The 19207-nt window shown below is 33.7% G+C and overlaps 1 protein-coding gene across 2 annotated transcripts in view; it reads right to left on the reverse strand.

Annotated features, from left to right (window-relative positions):
- LOC149532063 (glutamate receptor 3.3-like) overlaps window positions 1-19207 on the reverse strand; it is a 31378-nt gene that overhangs the window by 10086 nt on the left and 2085 nt on the right. The gene's annotated exons all lie outside the window — the stretch shown is intronic.

A 19207-nucleotide genomic window follows, 5' to 3' on the forward strand; every position in this document is an offset into this window, starting at 1 on the left:
AAATCAGACTGTGTAAATAGAGATATATTGATCAACTTGTTGAAGCATATTTTGTTTTACCTCATGAGATGCCTCTAAATCATAAATTTATTGAATGGATGTGATCAGCATGGATCCTATTTATTAGTGGAGTTTTTAATATGATACCTACATCAATTGCCATTGTAATTGATATGTTTCAAATGCAGATTTGAATTTCATATAAATATGAGAGAAGACATGTCTCATGAAGAGACACATCTCTATGGTTTAATCATCATTTAATTAATAATAATATATCTTTAAAAAAAATGTGTAACTATATATAATATAACTATACTATATATATATATATATAATTTAACATGGATAAGTATATATAGGAAATGATGATTTATCAATAACAATAATGTATCTTAGATCAAATCAATTCAACTAAAGCTACAACCTTAACACTACCTCTTAGCTAGGGAGGATTTGTAGAAAACATTATGCTCTCAAGTATATGAAGAGATATCATCTCAGTATGATATTCCTAGAATGACATATTTAAGGATATCAACATAAATCCATCAATTTAGATGCTATCTTTCAATATAATCCAAAGTATGATTCAACAAGAAATATCAATCATACGATATTTCATCATACGTATATTCTTTTGGTATGTGCACTGGCATCAAATCCTTGATGCCTACCAAAAGAATATGTTATATCCTAGAAAGATATGAGTTATCTGATTTCCGGCACTCTGGGACAACAACTTAATGAAGTCTATCATGATAACAAGTCTACCATTTATAAGATCGTCACCTTACAATGGTTACCTTTTGTTTATATATGTCAATGAAAGATTGTCACCTTTCATTACATATCATATGCAAAATAGTGACCACCATGAACCAAGTTAGAGGATGGCACAAGGGCTTTCATCTTAATTCTCTCTCACAGAGAAGAATGCATTACAAGGAATTTCACTTTGAACTTTTCCCTTATAAAGAAGTGATCATACTTCAAATTTCTCCCTCTGAACAACAATCCTGGGAAATCAAGTCCTCTAGTTACTCTCTTAGAGCTCTTTTCACCTAAGGATGCCTGTCAAACTCCCTCTTAATTTGATATCGATCTTCCTGACTTTCTGGTGATAAGTCATTACTTCCTCATTACGTACATAGTGGTAGGCCCATCAAAATCATGTAATCATACACGTATTTTTTAGACTCCATCTGAGTCTCAATCTTTTGAGCTCCTATGTTGCCTTTGAAGAAGTGTTAGGCTCCCTCTTAATATAGAAGGATACTCATGATCCGAGTCATTGTGGATATTTGCTTCAAGAGTCTCACTTTATCCAGCCTGATTATCAAATGACTAATGAATTCTAGATCACAACTTCTTTGGAGCTATTGTCATAAGATTAAGTTTGAACAATATTTGGTAGTATGTGTAAGGTACCAACCTTCTTTTCCTCCATTTCCAACATATGAAGTAATACAATCTCTCTCAAAACATCTTATATATATTATCTAAGAGGGTGTTTGATTGTTCTTCATACTTAATCTCCACAATATTATAATGAAACTTCTAATAATGTTCATCTAAATATTTGTGGTATTATGTTTATGTTGCACTCCCATACAAAAAGGTTGGATTCTAGGCTTGCTGTAAGTCACATCACCTGATGCTCAATTTTGTTACGTCATCGTGTTCTAATTCATCACTATTATCATATGCAATGTTAATTTTTTCAATATTTTTTTTCATATATTTCATTCTCTTAGTTGTCACTACAGATCTACATTTAATCATTTCACTATCCTTTGGAAAGTTGTTGGGTTTCTTCATCTAGCTCGAAGCTTTATATCCAAATCAACCTGAGAATTTTATTTCTCTCAAGATTTTAAACTTCTTGTCATAAAGGATACTCCACATTCGATGCGTCATTTGTTGCGTGGATTTATTAACCAATCACCCTTTTTTTCAATATACTTCCCTTTTGTGTGTCATATTTGGTGGTATCTATTTTTACTATGATCTTTGACTTATGTACTTTTAGTTTCTACATTCTCTTCACATTTCCTTATTAGCTTCGTTTTATACACACCAAGTCCATTTTGTATGGTGGTATCATTTCTATCTTTCTCACCCTTTGCATTTACATTCACAACAGCCTTCACATAAATCTCGAATTATATATTCTTCCCTAACAATCATCTCAACAAAATCATATCTCTTGATGAAGTAATCTGCTACAGATTTGGGTTCGTAAACAATTTGTGGTAGGTCCACTTTTTCCCAAGTGGCATGTAAACTAGTCAAAAGGGGGTCTTTGATAACTTCTAACATTTGTACGTGACAAATGAACCCATCTGTCTTATGTTAAATTTCAAACCTTGCTTGTTATCCTGCTGACATCATCAGTTGGACGAGCTTTTTCTTTTAATGATAATCCTTCTATCCTATTCGGTAGTTAAGTTGCAGATTGGATTCAACTGTCATGGTTGGGTTGCTTCTTTGTATCTTACACAGCTCTTTCATGTGTGGCTAATGTTGTTGTCTCTGGAGGTTTCATTATTGTCATTTAGCACTCTTGCTCTATAAGTTTTGCCTTTTCATTCAATCTATATATGATTTGCATCACTACTATTACTCCACAAGGCCAAGTATATCTTTATACTCATTGTTTATGTGGCTTTAGTCTCTACTATCGAGAAAGATCTTTAATATCATTTATTGTAGATATCATCTATTGTATGGTTGTGACATTTGATTGACCTTTTTCGCAGCATCCATAAGACATCTAATCACAGTATCCAAATATTGAATATACCATTTAGTATATAGTCATTTATCGAGATGCTTACCATTTAATAGTATTTCATATTTGTTGTTTAAGAAGATAGATTTTCATATTCATTTGATGTTGTCTCTGTCGTATGATTGACGTCTACAATGGATTACTTGCCTTGCACTTATCATCACTATGTATAGTATAGTTGCTCGTTAGTAATAATATTCTGGCCTTTTGTCTCTGAATTGCTTCAAATATTTTGAAAGTCAGCCAGCATATTATTTGGTTTTGTATTATATTATCGCTGACTTGCTACAATATATTAATCTTCAATTTGATTCCCTTTTAAATTCTTCAACTTCTCGATATTTATGGGTAAAACATTAATGTCTTTCATATGCCAAATATAGCACCCAGGCCTTGCGAATATTATAATCACTTAGTATTAAATCTGGTTTGCAATGTTCAAGCTAGATTTAAAGAAGAGTGATTACATATTGTTTCAACACTAAATAAATTTTCTCTCCCAATAATCTGAAAAAGAAGTCTTTATGCCATCAATAAGGTAATTGCACCATTCATAGCCATCCATTTTTCTACATAATATGCTCATCACAACATTAGTATTAAGGTAGGATCAATCAGTTGGATTCCTTCTTTACCTTTTTCATTTGCAACCTGGCTCTGATACCATGTTGAGTAACATGGATCGTTTTCTGCAAATGTACTAACATTGCCATTGCAATTGATATGTTCCAAATGCAGATTTGAATCTCATATGAATATGAGAGGAGACATATCTCATGAAGAGACGTGTCTATATGGTTTAATCATCATTTAATTAATAATAATATATTAACAAAAATAATAATATGCAAACAGTATAGCAATATATACATAGATAATATATCTATTATTTACTATAATATATATATATATAATATACAATAATATATATTATTTAATATGGATAAGTATATATAGGAAATAATGATTTACCAATAACATTAGTGTATCTTAGATCGAATCAATCCAACTGAAGCTACAACCTTAACAATCCTTTTGGAGGGAGATTCAAATTCAAATTAAATTTTTTAACCAATGTGAGGTTGGCCTTCTTGGGTAGGTGTGCCCCTTCAAGCTCCCAAATCGTGAATGGCATCCTAAACTAAGCAGTGATCTTCTTATCAGTCAATATAGGGAAGCAAATTGTCTCATTGAGTCAGTGGATTACTTGGAGAGGTAGCAGATCAACACAGAGAAAGGGGTAAAACCTCTTCAAAGATGATAATTTTGGACAAATATAGGCGGATTCTCCCAAAAATCAGAAGTAAAGGCAGCAGGAAAATTGAAATATGGGCATTTCATGGATGAGAAAACTACTTTATTTCCCATATTTTAGCATTATTTCATTCCAAAATTTGCAAGGGGAAGTGAGTTTCGATATTAAGGAAAAATCCATTTCATTTTAATGTTGATGCAATTATCATGGAAGCTTTCAGATTTCTTCATTTTGATATACTTATCAATTTTATGAAGCTTAATGCATTCTTGTCTTCTTTGTTGTGCAAGGTAGATTCAAGGGATCAGCAAAGCTAGAAGGCAAGGTGGAGATTCAAGTAAGATCAAGCTCAAGCTCAAGGCTTCAAGCTCAAGGACTCCAAATAAGAAGAGAAATTTATATCAGATTATCAAAGGTAAATCCAAATCAAGCCCAACTGCATGAAGACTTCAAGGAATTCAATCAAGTCCACAATTTCACGATGCAACTTCAAGTCAAGGCCATGGAGAAAATTTCCATGTGATGGAGGATATTCAAAAGGGAGGCAATTTAAAAACATGACCCATCACAATCATCCTTAGACAGTTTTGGAAGAGTTAATCAAAGTCAAAAGGATTGAGAATAAAGATTTTCTTAATCAAAAGTTACTCCTTAACAATCAAGCAAGAAATATTTGTAGTTTTAACAAACACCTTATACAACCCAAGATTCAAAGCACACACTCTTAAATAGACTTACAAGATAAGGGTGATGAGGTAGCAATTGGTTGTCTTCTCCAATCAGAACATTCCATCACATTATGCAAAGTGTCATGTTTTCTTATTGGTTGTAATAATCATTGTAATTTTCTAACTGGCCCATGATTTGGTACCCTCGTGTAATTGGTTGTAAATTTGGAAACCCTAATCAGAGTTTGTGGGAAGAAATCTTGGCTTTTGATCTTTATTCAACCTTGACCCTTTATTATATTAGAACATCTATTAATGTTAGTAGTGGTGACGTTCGAAGCTAGAGAGCTAGGAGTTTATTAGAATAGGCTAGCTAAGGAAAAGACTTGATCAAATTGTTTCTCTGATGCTTTTGAAGTAATGGATATTTCTTTGTTGATTCTTCATGGTGAATTACTTAATATTGCATTCAAGTGTTGCATGGTTTCCTCAATCTTTCACTTGGAGTAGATATCATTTCTTGTTGAAGTAGTTTACTTGAATGGAAGTAATTGTGGATGTTGCTTGCTTGACTCAAACAAATCTAGGCCACGAGCCTCGGGCATGTAGTGTAAAGCTGGTAGATTTAAAGATTGATCAGATTCACTAGGCCTCAATTCTCAACTAATTTTTGAAAATTACACATCATCTATACCTCACATAACTTCCTAGAACCTTTTAAAGCAACATCAGCAATATGCATTTTATTTATACAATCTTGCGAAGAATATCATACCTTTTGAACAAAGAATAATTCACAGTTTGGAAACTCCAGATAGGTATCTAATCACTTCTTAAGGAAAATTGCAACAAGGAAAAGCATATGATGTAATATTTTGCAGGATCGTAATACAAGTAATGAGAAAGTTTTTGCAAAGCAATCCAACATCCAAGAATCAAGAATATGAATCCTCTCTTGCAAGTAGATTGATGATCCCCCCAAGGTCTGTATATTTCTGGTTCTTAGCTTTGCAGGACAACTCAAGAAAGATGATGTTTAAAAAGCAACCTTTGTAGGAATCTATTCAATATTTTTTGCAAGTCAAGTTAAGCTCAGTTCTAAAGTGTTTTTGCAAAGCTTCGTGTTAGATGAACAAAAAATTGAACCATGTGCATAAATATGAATCAGCAAAGTGTGCTATACTCTTATGTAACCATGGATCAAAGAAACAAAGTATGAGCTTCTATGAAGGGACACTATGCTGCTAGAAGAAGACAGAATTGGTTAGCCAAGCTCCTCAATTTGTAGTTACACATCAAGGCAAGAAATAGTGCTCTCTTCAAAGTAACATTTGATAATAGGATTTTGTACTAGGTGGATGGAGTCATTGATTAAGCTAGATCTACAAAAGTCCAAGTCTATCCATGATTCCTTGCATTCCTAATTAGGAGTAGAAGTAGTTGGAGTTAGTAAGTTTAACTTTGAATTGAAGTGGAAAGGTCTGAAAAACATAACAATATTTTTGTTGCATATTGTGATGCCAAATCCTTAGAAGTGCAAGAGTTGATATCAATGTTACCTAGGCATGTGTCCTTGGTATATTTGCAGCCATCCCCATATCGGAAATGTCTCAAAGACTTGAGGACACCTAGTGTTACATCCCAATTTTTGACCTAATTTAAATATAGTCGTTGAGGTTCACATGAAGTCAGTTGACAGTTAAATTGGTTATAATTCTGTGAAATGATAAGATGGTTACTCGTTATAATTTTGTGTGAAGATAACAAGCTAGTTGATTAATTATCATGAATTCATGGAATTGAAAAGGCAATTAACCGTTATGATTATTTATAACTTGTTATGATAATATGATTTAATTGCGGAGAATTTCCTTATAGGAAACATGTCGAAGGGGCAGAAGCATTGTCAGAAAAGAATAAAGCACAGGAGCATCACCATCACTGGGCAAATGGGTTGAGGACCTAGCGACTTGAAACAGGATATGGCTATGGGACCTACATGAGCTATTTAAATAAATAATTTGAGAAACACAAACTAATTGAGTTAAAATATAAACATACCTCAAGAGGATTTTTAATGATCTTTCACCATATTATTATAATATATATGTATATACGTACATATAGATATAAAAATAAAATGGCACCATTATATTATAATAATATAATAAAATGATGTCACCACATTAATATATTTACATAAATAATTTGAGAAACATAAAATAATTGAGTTAAAATATAAACGTACCTCAAGAGGATTTTAATGATCTTTCACCATATTATTATAATATATATGTATATACATATATATAGATATAAAAATGAAATGGCACCATTATATTATAATAATATAATAAAATGATGTCACCACATTAATATATTTACATATACGTATGTAATTATAAATTATAGCAATATTCGAATTATAATCTTCCAACTCTATTCTTTCCATTTTTATTATTCTTTGCTTTTAGCCGATTAACACTTGGCATGATAAATCGATTTAATACTTGGAAATTTGAATTGACAATATCTTTCCAACTTTATCCTCCAACCTTTTTCTTTTATTTTTCCCTCTTTTTGTTTCAATCGAATTAAACACTTGGCAATTCGAATGGCTTATAATCTTTCTTTTAACCGATGGGAGCCAAGAAGTCACGACTCGTTCCTTTATTTGGAAGACGTAAGAGAGTCAGAATATAACATTTTATACACCCGACTTCTTTTTATTTATGACTTCCTTGTTCATTTCCGGTGACCATCAAAACACAATACTTTATATTAACATTCGAATTTTTGTATATTCCATTCAAAATCTCTACAGTCTATTGCAGCATTTTGTCTTGATACAAGTATGCCATACATTGTTATCCTTGCTGAAGCCATGTATAGAAGTCGGACATCTTTTAATTAACCCGATTGCCTATTTGGGAGATGATATAATCAGTAATAACTTTGGCCATAACCCTACTCCATTCCTCTTTCCTCATATCAATTCCATACTCTTAGCTCGGGTTTCCATTACCATTGAACTTTTGGCAAACTCGGAGCCTTTGCAGATTAAGTATAGACATTTTGTGCATGTTGTTGTATATATTTTCTTTTAAGTCGAAGCTGCCATTAAATCTGAGAGTTCGATTGAAGAAGGATGAATATCTAGTGTCCAGCAAAGCTCAGGAAAACTCCAGATTATATCTAGGTCATGAGAATAATCAGTCTTTAGGTAATGTTAAACTTATTCCTTCATAATCAGTTAAGCTTTCCTATTTCCATAACAATAGAATTGCAAGCTATGTTAAATCTTGAATAATTGTAGGAAAACCTTGTTATGGTTCGTAGTAAAGTACTAAGTCTTGAAATCATAAAGAATTAAACCAATGGAAGCCAAAATGCAAAGAGTTTCTGTAAGTTTTAAATCACAGAAATGTGGAATGCTAGAAGCAATCAATTGCCATTAGTTGATATCTTGTTTGAATTTATAGATTTGAACTTCTTTAATTTAGCCTTGTTCATGGTCAATGATAACTAAGTAACCCTAGTAAGGATCCATAAATTATTATGCCACTGCATATTAGAATCAATTTTGGAATCTTTAAAGAACATAATCATGTAATCATAGATTGTGAAATGCTGGATGCATGTAATCTTCTTGTATAATTGACAGAACCGATTGTTCTGAGAATTCTGAACACATGGGATTCACCTGACTGTATAGCCAAGGAAAAGGGTGAAGAGGTGAGAGAAAGGAATCTGCAATAACATGAAAAACAGTATCAGTTATGACATAACAATGTTTATCATTTTTTATATGAATCATTTAATAGCTTAGATGCATGATCCTATTCTTGTAACTCCTGCTGTCAAGTCTAGTGGTGTGTTTAAATATCAGGATGCTCAGTAGATGACAAATGATTCCTGTCTATTCCAAGTAGGGAGGGCCTTTCTCATTAGAGATATTGTGGGGGGATAAGATAAGGTCCGCAGTTGGGTGGGTAAGCCCCTGACAATGTTTTGCCTCTCCCAAAGTTGTCGGACGTACAACAAACAAAGATAAGCTACACATTCAATTGTTTGTCGAAAATAAGTAATATCACTTTTATGATGTATAGGCAAGAAGGTAAGATTAATTGAGTTAATTCATCGTTACAGTTATTTTACACCTAGATGCGAGAGATAGATTTATGGATTGTTTTTCATTTATATGAATATCGAATATAAGCATATCTTCTAATCTTGAGTTATACCACAATTAAGTAATTAGAAGGAAAGAAATGACACAATGGTATCTAGAAGCCCTAATTGATTCAATGATATCTGATGCCCAAAATGATCCAATGGTATTTGAAGCCCTAAATGATCCAATGGAAATTGATGCTCTAATTGATACAGTGGTATGAGATGCCCTAATTTTATATAATGGTATTTAATGGTAATCGTCATTTGATTTTGATATAGCAATATTGGATAGAAGTCATTATATGATAATATTATAGTGGTATTTGTGGACTAATTTGGGTGATTGCAGAAGCATTCTTACAATGACTTATCGATTCAAATTCCATGGTATGTGGATTTTAATTTCTACAGTAAATTCCTTGATGGTGATTTAAGTTCTTAGTTCAGAAATTTTCTTTAACTGTTTTTAACCGTCAATCCCGTTTCACATGAAAATGACTGATATAACTGTCTTCCTATGAAATGAAGTAATAATTGTATTTCTCAAGTATGTTAGTTGTTAATTAAGACATGGAAAATCAAGAAGTTACATATGGTATCAGAGTGTTGGGTTCAACACTGAAACCTTGGGCCCAATGCACTATTTTTGAGAAACTGAAAATGTAATGTTGAAATAGATTTATTTTGCATAACTAGATATTACAATCAAAACTAGAAAAAAATCACAATGAGAAATCATTTAGAATAGTCAGGAAAGGCTGAGATGATATAAAATGGATAAATGTTTAAACTGCAAAATTATAAAGATAAAACAAAATTAAGAAGATGAAATGATTGGCAAGTAGAGTGGCGGTGATCGAGTTGTTGAACCCATTGGAAAATCCTTGGCCAAGGTAATTTATATGTATATGTGTCATTCTATGATCACTTGATGTCCATAGATGTCAGTTATATAGGTATAACTGATTGGGCACTCAAACCACCCCGTAGCTCGGTGGCTGGACTGAAGAACATCCCAAGGAAGCCATTCTAATATGTTAGAATGTGTGGGGATAAGTATGGTTCGAGGCCAAAGCTTGCGCACTCCAAAACAATTTATATAATCTTGATAAAATGTTACCAAAATCCATGATGATGGCTAAATAATTCTTTTCAGTTGAATGTTCCCAGCATCTACTTTATGCAATTAAATTCCTGTCTTATGAAATGGTAGAAATAAATTGTTATCTATTCTTGAACTTGAACTGAAGGAAAACAAAACCGCGAACCATGATCCTTTTTTATGTTGATTAAACGACAAGATCATTTTGTGCTCCAATGTGGAGTAAACACACTTGCATAATTGAAACTATCAATGCTTGTTTACAAATGTAAACTTTTGTTTGACTTAAGTTTTTCATTGAAACATTACAATGACGAGATGGGCAGGAAAGCCTAGGTCATACAAATGGAAAAAAATAAACTTCCAAATATTTATAGATGAATGATGAGCTACTCATGAGAATTTGTTTCAGATGCATGAGATCTTGATTAGATGTATGATGATCTTGCATTGTATATCACATTTTTACCCTTTGACACACTAATATACATATCTAATACACATGCGATGTTGACTTTACATATTGAACTGTTGTATATTGTTTTGGAGATGAGGCGTATATTCTATCATGAGATGATTACTCTAATGAAATGTTATTGTGATTAAGATGGGCAAGAAGGCCGAGGTTACATAAATGGAAAACATGGATTCACTAACCTTTTTCAGGGGATCTGTAGGTTTGCAAGGATGATCTACCCATTAATAAGTGCTATATGCCAAATGGTATGTATAAGTGGTTTAAATTATGATCAAGTTATGATCTAGAACTTGCTAATTGAAGAATTCCAATTTTGAATACTTATCTTACGCTCAATTATTTAACCCTGAAAATTCTCTTAAATGAAGATATGAATGTGGAATCGAACTAATGATATGGTGAATGTCTACATGAGTATGACAGGAATATGAAATAGAATCAACTCGATTGATGCTGAGATGACCACAAGTATGGTAAAGTGAACTCAAATGAGTAAGTGTTTAATTTTATGAAATCATGCAAGTATCTTCCGGAAACATTGAAGTAAAAATGGACCTTGAATTTTGAGTATGATTCAAATTTTGATCCAATTTTGAAAGGAAATGATATCATGATGCTATAATATACATCTTGTATTTGGAATATTCTTTGTGTCTAATTTTCAGTGATCATCGAGGACGATCAAACACAAAGGGGAATGGTACGTTACATTCCAATTTTAAAATACTCCTTTATAATGTTTGTTACAATTTCAAATTTCATCAAGAACGATGAAACACAAGGGGAATGGTATGTTACATCCCAATTTTTGACCTAATTTAAATATAGCCATTGAGGTTCACATGAAGTCAGTTGACAGTTAAATTGATTATAATTTTGTGAAATGATAAGATGGTTAGTCGTTATAATTTTGTGTGAAGATAATAGGCTAGTTGATTAATTATCACGAAATTCATGGAATTGAAAAGGCAATTAGCCGTTATGATTATTTATAACTTGTTATGATAATATGATTTAATTGTGGAGAATTTCCTTACAAGAAACATGTCGAAGGGGCAGAAGCATTGTCAAAAAAGAATTAGGCACAAGAGCATCACCATCACTGGGCAAATGGGTTGAGGATCTAGCGACTTGAAACAAGATACAGCTGTGGGACCTACATGAGCTATTTAAATAAATAATTTGAGAAACATAAAATAATTGAGTTACAATGTAAACGTACCTCAAGAGGATTTTTGATGATCTTTAAACATATTATTATAATTTATATGTATATACGTACATATAGATATAAAAATGAAATGGCACCATTATATTATAATAATATAATAAAATGATGTCACCACATTAATATATTTACATATACGTATGTAATTATAAATTATAGCAATATTCAAATTATAATCTTCCAACTCTATTCTTTCCATTCTTATTATTCCTTGCTTTTAGCCGATTAACACTTGGCATGATAAATCGATTTAACAATTGGAAATTCGAATTGACAAGATCTTTCCAACTTTATCCTCCAACCTTTTATTTATTTTTTTCCCTCTTTTTGTTTTAATCAAATTAAACACTTTGGAATTCAAATGGCTTATAATCTTTCTTTTAACTGATGGGAGCCAAGAAGTCACGGCTCGTTCCTTTATTTGGAAGACGTAAGAGAGTCGGAATATAACATTTTATACACCTGACTTCTTTTTATTGACTTCCTTGTTCATTTCTAGCGACCATCAAAACACAATACTTTGCATTAACATTTGAATTTTTGTATATTCCATTCGAAATCTCTGCAGTTCGTTGCAGCATTTGTCTTGATACAAGTATGCCGTACATTGTTGTCCTTGCTGAAGCCGTGTATAGAAGTCAGACATCTTTTAATTAACCTGATTGCCTGTTTGGGAGATGATGTAATCAGTAATAACTTCAGCCATAACCCTACTCTATTCCTCTTTCCTCATATGAGTTCCATACTCTTAGCTTGGGCTTCCATTACCATCGAACTTTTGGCAAACTCGGAGCCTCTGCAGATTAAGTATAGACATTTTGTCCATGCTGCTATCCATATTTTCTTTGAAGTCGAAGCTGTCATTAAATCTGAGAGTTCAATTGAAGAAGGACCGATATCTAGTGCCCAGCAAAGCTCAGGAAAACTCCAGATTATATTCAGGTCATGAGAATGATCAGTCTTTCCGTAATGTTAAACTTATTCCTTCATAATCAGTTAAGCTTTCCTATTTCCATAACAATAGAATTGCAAGCTATGTTCGGTCTTGACTAATCATAGGAAAACCTTGTTATGGTTCGTAGTAAAGTACCAAGTCTTGAAATCATAAAGAATTAAACCAATGGAAGATAAAATGCAGAGAGTTTATGTAAGTTTTAAATCACAGAAATGTGGAATGCTAGAAGCAATCAATTGCAATCATAGGTGTCTTCCACATACTCGCTTTTACCAAATCCTTGCAAACCTGCATCAAAATTGTAAAATATTCATTAGTAGAGTCATCATATGCATCAAAATTGTCAAAATATTCTCTAATGGTTTTATCGCTGAATCAACTTGTCCTTCCATGTCATCCTTATTAGGAACACTCATATTTTCATCTCCTTCTATTGTTTCGTCAACAACATTCCCATAACATTCTTCCTTACCAACAACTATCTCATCATGAAATCCAACATTGGCATATCTTTGCTTTGACTCATTAATAAGAAAATTAGTTTGTTCATCTCTAAACTGAAGCAGACCAGCATGCAACTTTAATGTACCTGGTTTAATGGATTCAAATGGTATATGTACCTCAGGTGTTGTTTGTACTTGCTTCTTTCTTCTTTGGACTAGCCTATGAATAGGCTGCACCACCTCCTCTTTGGGGGTTAGATGCCAACTCGGTTGCTGCTCTTCAGTTCTTCTTTCTAATTCAACAACTTTCCTACTTATTTCAGCTAGCTCTCTCGTATCCCAAGTACCATTTCTCCCTCTCTTGTTCTGCTTTCCTCTTTCTCCTTTCCTCTTCACTCTCAAACTTCCATATTTCCACCTCATCATCTTTCACGCACTCATCTTCTTTTCCATCAATACCAAAACCTTTACACAAATCTGCAATTTTACCTTTTATCGCTGAATCTTAACCCTCCTTCACAAAGTCAATACTCTCTATCTCCATATGTTCTTTCAAATAGAGCAACACCACTATTTCATCCAAGTGTTTGTAGTCTCCATCAGCAAGCTCATGTGATATTTAAACCCAACATCCTCTTCATTTAACCTTGTTGCTACTTTCATTAAGGTAGCACTATGACTAAACAAGAGTTCAATATTTTCAATCTCTTCTTTGAGCAATTCTTCTCTTCATTAGGATCCTCATCAAATGCAGGACCATTATCCATTGTTGGACACTCCATCCCAACATTCTTCTCATCTGCTGCAATTTCCTTCATTAAATTTGTGCTCTCTTCTTCAAGAGGCCCTTCTAAATGGTACAACACCTCCTTATAAACTCCCTCCTTTATGAGTATTGATTCTCCCCTATCTTCACTATCATAATGCTCTCTTGGAACAAAATTATAAATAAAAATCTCACCATCTTTGGGCTCTAAATCTGTTCGAGCACCATCTTCCATCAAGTCTTCAAAGTGACCAAAGTCTGAAATTTCAAGTCTTGGGGAATTATATGCTCCTCCATCTTCTATCGCTTGGTGCTCTTCTTCCTTAGCTTCAAAATGTCTACATATATCACCAAAAATTTCATTCTCTACTGCCACTCTAGTATTAGATTCCTGTTGATCTAATACAAATTCATTTTTTCCTCCTTTGGTTTCAACCTTTTCTATGCTTGCCTCCTTATCTTCATACACACTATTATCATTCTCTTTTCTATTTCCTTCAATCAGCAACATCTTCCTTTCATATTCATTAATTGCATTCAATGCCTCATAATCATCATTATACAAATCAAATTGGATACCTCTTACCTCACATTTATCATGATGCATTTCTGCAAACTCTATTAGAGGCTTTGGAGCATTATAACAACCACTTTTCCCTAGTCTTAACTAACATCATATCATATCAAGGAAATACAGTTAATACTTCATATTCATAGGAAGATAGTTATAACAGATATGTTCATGTGAATGAGATTAATGGTTACAATCAGTTAAATGGGAATTTCATAAGTAACAATTGAAGACACCATCAATGAATTTAACAAGGAATTTAAAATCTACATACTATAAAATTCAAAACCGAAATCCATCTAGGGATGCTTCTGCAACACCCAAGTTAGTCCATAAATAACACTTAAGGAACAAATAGCTATACCACTTTATCAAGGAACAAACAGCTATACCACTTTATCGTAATGACAAATACTATCAAATACCACTATATCATCTAAGGCATCAAATATCATTATATCATTTAGGGCATCAAATACCACTATATCATTTAGGGCGTCAAATACAACTGTATCATTTAGGGCATCAAATACCACTGTAGCATTCATTTTTTTCCTATTGCTAACTATGGCAATAGCATAATGTTAGAAGATACGCTCATATTCATTATTCACATAAATGAAAGACTGAAATAACAATCCATCAGATAAACCTATCTCTTGCATATAGATGTATTCCATGTTCAATTGGAAGATCAACCGATCTAATTGGTTACCAATTACATTGACGAGAAAAGTTCTTTCATTAAGGAAATAACTTAATCAATAATAGAAATCAATTCATCATATCTTCTACTTGTATAGACATCATAAAAGTAAAATACCTGTTACCAACAAATGTTTGAATGCATCACTTCTCTTTGTCCGGTGCATGTCCTGACATCTTGTAGAGAGGGGAAACATTGTCAGGGGTTAAACCTCCCAACTGCGGACCCTTAAAATATCCCCACATAATCTCATTCAAGAAAGACCCTCCCTACCCAAAATGAACACCTTGTCCAACCACTAAGCATCCTAGTACTTAATTCCATCACTCGACTTGACAACAAGGTATATGAATTGGACAAACATGAGCTTACTTGGATGTTCTTAGAGTTTAATTATATATTTTATCATGTTTGATGGATCTGATTTCTATTCTTCCTTTTGCAGGGATCTCCTCCACCTCTTCACCCTCTTTCATTGGTCCTTCCGACCAGGGTGAATCCTTGGTGATCAATCATGCTACTAAGCATGGAATTCCTCCATTAGCAATATACTGCGAACTCTCAGCTGAAAACATGAGATAAAACAACTATGGCATTAACTCGTTCTTGTGATCCAGAAATCATCAAATAAGATGTTTCGCAGACGTACGTAGAAGTGTTCATTATGAGAGTCACGCTTGTGCATTCCAACTCATTTCTGAAGCTAAATAGTTGGCATTTAATCATGAAGAAAGAACAAGAAAGGTTGGCAGACATGAGCCGAGTACTTATACTTGTAACATTGAAACATAAAATGATTAAGGAACAATGACAGGTTTACATTTATCAAGATAATTACTAGCATCAATTTCTGAATAAGAAGAATGAAAGTAAACATAACCTAGTCGTTGATCAGTGAGACTCAAGAAGTCTTAACCGAGCGGCTCAAGCTGTCTGAACTGTAGGGAAAATGCTAGAATTCGGGTATGTAGAATACCGTGAGATAAATGGAGTGCGACCTTTTAATGTAAAGAAAGCCAAGAGGGAAGAAAAGCTGAATGTCGTCCTCGGCAATGTGAGAAATTTTTAATATAATGTCGCAGCCCAAGGTGGTAGTTTTAAAAACAAGATCCTCAGTTCTCTTGAGTTCGCCGATTTGAAAAGATAGGGACGCCAAGTGTACATGTCGCCTCTCATAGAGAGTTATAAATTTGAATATTAAAGACCTCCATTGAAACACACACACACACACACACACACACATATAATTTTATAAATGATTCCATCATGCTATTATTGTATCTAAAGTCGCACTCATTAAGAATGTGTGTAACTATATACATGCGTAGTTCATAGAATATAGTTTATTATCACATCATATCCTCTTGATGTATGCATGTGTGTGTGTGTGTGTGTGTGTGTGTGTATACATACACACATTAATAAGTACGAAATATAGATATTACTTTAATATCCTGGTGGCATCATATCTATATATATATAGAGGTGATGATAAAAGAAAAATGAAGACGACATCACCAAACATCAAAGGTAATGGTTCTGAACATGAAATTTGATAATGATAGATATATATTTTTATATGTGTTTGACCAAGTAGCTAATATTATTGCCCAATGTACACTCTTGCTTGCCTAGTCATTTACCCTTAGTTATGGTGATTCAAGATTCATACCTATTTGCAAAATGATGGTGGTGCCCCTGTGCCCAATTCTATCCTAACAATGTTTCCACCTCTTTGGCGTGCTTCCTACAAGGAAATTCTCCAGAATTAAATCATATTACCATAACAAGTTATTAATCATAGACAATCATAACGGATAACCGCCTTTTCAATTCCCATGAATTCATGATAAATAACCAACTTTCCAAAATAGCTTTAAAATATTATCATAAGGTTAACTAGCATGCCAACTTCTTATGAGATTATAACGATTAACCATCTTACCATTTCACATGATCGTAACTAATTTTACCTATCAACAGACTTCACATGATACCTCAGTGGTTATATATGAACATTTCAAATGGAGCCAAAAATTGGGATGTAACAAGCATAGTCTTCCTTATCAGCATTTATGGCTTTATTTAGGATCTTCTTATAACCATGACCTTTATTAACAACATCTTCTTCTGTTATGGTTCTCTCATGTCTTACTACTCCCCTTGTGGCCTTTATCATCTTGGCATGACATCTTTCTACCATCCTCGATCTTGATTTGCTAACATCGGCTTTATCTCCAGCCACATCTTGACTCACTTTCACTTGCATACTGACATCCTCATTTTTACTTGCATGACCATAAGTACTATCAAAACAAGCATTTAGCTCCTTATGGATTTGTTGCCCCAGTCAGCTCACATTAGGACTTACCAATTCTTTTTCTTTCTTCCTGCCTTTAATAGTTCTCCATTCATCTTTAGAGCATGCTCAAACAAATTGTCTTATATTTCCCTCATCTCTTTCTTAATCTATGGGTACTCTCCTGCCCCTTTATCTTTTTATTTCCAAAGGTTGGTTCTCAACTTTCTTTATACCTGCCTCCTCAGCTTCAAACATATTAGTAGCAAATAATTCATGTGCCTTTCTTCTAGAAACTTTTATCTCCTCTTCCATATTACGCTGTTCCAATTTCCCACCAGTCTTGACTTCATGGCCTGTCATCTTCTCTTCTTTGTACGCCTCTCTCCTTGCTGCAAGGATCTTCCCTTTATCTTGAGGCACCTTCACTTTACATGGGCCATAACCTGATTTCTTCCATTGAGTAGTGTAACTTTCTTCCATTATTTCACATCTTCAACTTTTCTTACAGACACTTTTCTTGTATTCTCTGCCCTTTCCAACGTTTTGCTCATACATATATCCTCATTCCCAAGTGTATCATTAGAAGATAACTCAAGTGAACAAAATGTCTCCCTAAGTGCATTCTTTACATGCACTTTCTTCTCCACTTTCATTCCCTCTTCTTGTGCTTCTTGCTGCACTTCAGTCTCATTTTTCTTCAAGTCTTCCACAAAGACTTATTTCTCATTTTGTCTACTTCTTGTAATCACATCCTTGCCAAAAATAACTCTTTTCCAAGATATCCATTCTTCTTGAGATCTCTTCCAACTGCTTTCATAACTTTTTGTCCTCCAGCTTGCTCCAATATCTTTCCCAATGTGGGATTATCATGGGTCTTCTAACATAAAAACCCATTCTCTCTACTGCTACAATCCTCTACACTCACAGTTGCAATCAGCCACTTTTGTCTCCTTGCCTACCCTCTGCAATTACAGGTCTCCTCCTCCTGCAACAAATTCTCCTAGGGTTTATTTGTGACACAACCACTTTACTCTTTTCCCACGTCCAGGCATAGGTTGCTTCACTGCTAACAATCTACCCATGCACTCAGAACCAACTGCTCTGATACCACTTGGCACAAGCGCAGATCAACTCCCGTGTCCTATTAGACAGAGAGAGATTGCAGCCAATACCCATCACAAACTTTAACCTGCAAGGTTAGCTTAAAAAGACAAGAGAAGAAAATTCTCTGCACACACAACAACTGTTGTTGCAAAATAGCATAGAACTTAGCAAGCACAAAGCGATAACACGAAAAAGACTTCAAAAGCAGATCTCGGATTGTATTAAATTTCAAATCTTGTTACATAAATCCTTTAAGGGATTTAAGGGTACTTCCCTTAATACTAGCCTCTCTCTATTCTTTGGCTCCTTAGCTTGCTCTACTGGTACTCAACTTCCTCTGCAATGTGGAGTCCTTCCCTTCTTCCTCTCTCCAAAAACCCTCCAGCCACTAATTTAGAAGATCCCCATTTGTTATTAAAAATGGAGTACTAATCTGAGCACCCAAACCAACTTGAATTTCAAAACTGGGCGCTTAAGTCTGGAAACTTCAAAATTTCAAAATCCTGCATTAAATGCTTCATCTACCACGGACAGCTCCTACACACTTGGTTAACACGACCTTTGACAGACGAAAAACATGGCTTAACACGTCATTCACCAACAGATTCCAAATGACGTTGGACATTTAACACATCAGCACGGATGCTCCTGCATCAGAT

This window comes from Cupressus sempervirens, chromosome 11 (assembly GCF_028749045.1).
Source record: "Cupressus sempervirens isolate cs-2001-9-10 chromosome 11, ASM2874904v1, whole genome shotgun sequence".
NCBI classification, from domain to species: Eukaryota; Viridiplantae; Streptophyta; class Pinopsida; order Cupressales; family Cupressaceae; genus Cupressus; species Cupressus sempervirens.